This window comes from Pteropus alecto, unplaced genomic scaffold, assembly GCF_000325575.1.
Source record: "Pteropus alecto unplaced genomic scaffold, ASM32557v1 scaffold44, whole genome shotgun sequence".
In the NCBI taxonomy this organism is placed as follows: Eukaryota; Metazoa; Chordata; class Mammalia; order Chiroptera; family Pteropodidae; genus Pteropus; species Pteropus alecto.
The window spans coordinates 8,599,221-8,602,633 of record NW_006436812.1 but is presented as its reverse complement, the minus strand read 5'-3'; the positions used below and the strand labels follow the sequence as shown (position 1 = coordinate 8,602,633).

The 3,413-nt window shown below is 49.2% G+C and overlaps 1 protein-coding gene and 1 long non-coding RNA gene across 20 annotated transcripts in view; one reads left to right on the top strand and one right to left on the bottom strand.

The window, feature by feature from the left end:
* LOC112481570 overlaps nt 1–2,788 on the bottom strand; it is a 21,452-nt gene extending 18,664 nt beyond the window's left edge. Inside the window, exon 1 of the long non-coding RNA XR_003046959.1 lies at nt 1,970–2,788. This is a non-coding gene — a long non-coding RNA (uncharacterized LOC112481570). The remainder of the gene's footprint in view (nt 1–1,969) is intronic.
* LOC112481569 (putative protein T-ENOL) overlaps nt 1–3,413 on the top strand; it is a 23,016-nt gene that overhangs the window by 13,825 nt on the left and 5,778 nt on the right. The gene's annotated exons all lie outside the window — the stretch shown is intronic.

The window sequence follows — 3,413 nt, the reverse complement described above, 5'->3', positions numbered from 1 at the left end:
AAACCAGAGGCAAATACAGATGACAAGCCACTGTTCTTGTCCTCATGGAACTGACCCTTCTAGTAGCTTTGGGACATTTGATCTCTCCCAATTGGGCTTTGGTGTTGGAAGCAGCTTGAAGTAGCACAAAAGCCCCAGGCCTGAATAGCTAATTCACTTGATAGTCCTGTGTAAGATGCTTCCCTTTCCCCATATGTCAAATGGGAGCCTTGAGCAAACACTCTGTGAGGGCCCTACCTGCCCATACTGGTTTCTCTCTCCTTTCCAAATGATACTTGACTGAGGACTTCATTCTGAGCTAACTAAACAACCCCTCATCCACCTGCCAGCCCCTCTAGACCCCAGAAACTTTTCCTTCCTCTTCTCAAGAAAGAACATGGAAACTTACAGCTCTTTGAATTGCCCCTTGAATTGTAGGGCATTGTAGGCGGTCAAAAATATTGGATGGGGAATGCGTGACTGGATTTGATTTACATAAGTTAGAAACTCTTGATGTCACTGTAAATGGTTAGAGCCTGGAGCCATTCAGGTCCTAGGGCTTGAGCAAGTGCTCAGAGGTCTCCTCTGGCTGGAGGGGAGAGCTGACTCTGGAAAGGTGAAGGTCCTCTCCCACCTTGACTGGGGGCAGGCCAGGTAAGGGGACACCTGCAGAGCTGGAGGGACAGCTCAGCTTGTGACTATCTTCCGCAAGTACAAATCTGTTCCTGTCACCATCCTGCTCTTCAGTGTTCATCCTACAAGTGTCCCCCAGGAGAGTCCAGGTGATTTACTGCAGCATTGTTCATGATGGCAGGACCTGGTTAAACAAATAAATAATGGAATTCTATGTCACCATTAAGAAGACATGTCACCATTAAGAAGACAACTTATGTGGACCGCCTCGTATGGTAAATGTTAAGGGTGCGGGCTCTGGAGCCAAGCCAGCCAGATTGGCCTCCTTCCCCTCAGGACCTGTTTCCTTTCTGGAAAATGGGCAGTCACAGGCTTGTTCCATTTCGTACACAGTATAGCGTGTCCGGCAAAATGAGGTAACATACACAAAAAGAGCTTGGAACAGTGGTAGCATGATAGCAGAACAGCACATATATATGAATTTTAAAACATGAGAAGATATACGTATATACATGTAGACGTGAAGAATTTAGACAATTTATGTAAGCAATGAGTAGCAGTGGTCACCTCTGGGAAGAAGTGAGAGCCTGAGGTGGCAGGAGACTTCATCAACCTTTTGTAATGTGTACAGTTTAATTTTTTATCATGTGAATATTTTACCTATTATTTCAAAAGTTTCCTTCAATGGCTCCATGTGGCCCTCAAGATAAAGTCCAAATGTCCTACTGGGCTCCTCAGGCTGCCCGATGGCTTCCCCCAATCTCTCAAGAGCTCGCCACCCCCAAACCCTAGCGCTTGTTTCAGCCCCACGAATCTCATGTTTCCATTTCCCCAACTGTCCAGGGTGCTCTCTTGCCTCCCTTCCCTCAGCTGAAAATCAGCCCTCGCCTCTGCATTAACCCTTCCCACCCAACCCCTATCAACTTCCTGTTAGATGCCCACCCGCTTCACCAGCACCTAAGTGCTTCAGCACTTCTTACTCCCATCCCCCAACAAGCACCTCCCTAACTGCATTATCTCTTCCTAGCTGGCCTGTTCCCACCAATCCTAGACCTAGCTAGGGAGTTGAGGCTTAACACACATCTGCTGAATTTCAGCTCTCATGGTCATGAGGGCCTCTTGGCTAAGCTATTATAAGGATAAAACTAGTCACATCTGCAAAGAAGCCCCAGCACAGGATCTGGCATATGGTAGGTTCAATATAGTTCTTAAAAAGCCAGTGCCAGCCAGCAGAGAAAGCTCAGATGGTAGGGGTAGCTGTTAGGGACAGATGCCCAGGACAATGTCTACTATATGGTAGGCACCCCCCAAATATTTAAGAAACTGATTCTCGACATTCTCAGGAAGACTATATCACCTGGAGTTTATTAAAATTGCAGACTTCTAGCCCCACTCCTACAGATTCCAACTATGAAAGTCTGGGGCAGGGTCCAAGAAATTGAATTTTTAAGAAATATCCCACGGGTGGTCTAAGGACTGCACCCTGAGAAACCAACTGATCTATTTGTGAATATTAAGCAGCTATGATATGCCAGGTTAGGATAATCTTCATTGTAGGAAGGGATAGAGAAGGAACAAGAAGTCAGTGCCCTTGTGGAGTTTATATTCTAGTGGGGATAGATAATATTAGGTATACAAATAAATGTAGACAGCTAGTGACTGTCGTAAAAGAAAGCAAGCAGGTGGACAAGAGACATGGTATGAGCTTGGATGGCAGCGAGGGCTCTGAGGTCACTGTGGAATGACAGGAAGGAGTCAGCCAGTAAACACTAAAGAAAAAACAGCCAGATGGATCTTCCTTCTTCCCCAAGTTCCCCTCAACCCAGGCCCCAGTCCAAGAGTATTTCGAAGAAAATGAAGTCCAGGACAGTGAAGCCCCCATCTTTATTATTGAGGCTTTCAGAGCTAGGATAGATCAGATAGAGGACACCACAACAGGAAGAGATCTAGATGGCTCCTTCTCTCCTGGCCACAGTACCTGCAGCCTTCCTCTGGCTGGGGGCAGAAGTCTGACTCTGCTTTTTGGGAAACCTGGCCCCTACCCCATCCCCCTCACTCAAGTGTCCGTAAAGTCTCAGGCCAAGCCAGACCCCAGGGCCAGGCCAGCAGGTATGACAATGGCCAGTCTTCAGACAGGCCTCTAGGTGCCCCGGAAGCACAGCCCATGTGGGAGGGGCCTCCTGAGCAGCCTTCCTGACGTGGGAGTCCAGGTCCTTGGGGATCACAGGGGAGGGACTGGCCTTCAGGATTATGAAGAATACGACATCATCAGAGACTGACCCCCTTCCCAGTGACCCAGATGTGAGCCTGGACCTCCTAGGAGGGAGAGGGGAGCCACATAGCACAGTGAGACTCCCAGGGCAGGTGGGTAGCCAGGGGCTGGAGGTTCTAGAGTCACTTCTTCTTGGCACGGTCTGCTGCATCCAGGGCAGCCATATTTCGGGCAGCTGTGATCAGGTGGATGACACTGATGAGGGACTTGAGCAAGGAGATAGGAGCTGTGATCCAGAGGCCCATTCGGAAAAGACCCACAGAGCCAACTGTAGGAAGAGAGCAAGGGTGATACTGAGAAAATGGGGTGCAAGTCGGGGAGGGGGCCCATGCGTCCACAGCCTTCATCTCCCTGGGCAGGCCAATACCCCCTCCCATCCTCCAGCCCCGCCCCTCATCTCCTACCTAAAGGTCCCTCGGAGAAACTGAATAGGTAGAGGAGGCAGTAGAAGAGCTCGTTTCCAGCACACAGGGTAAACAAGGCAGCCTGCACAAACAACAATAAGGATGCTTAAACAAGGGGGGGGGGG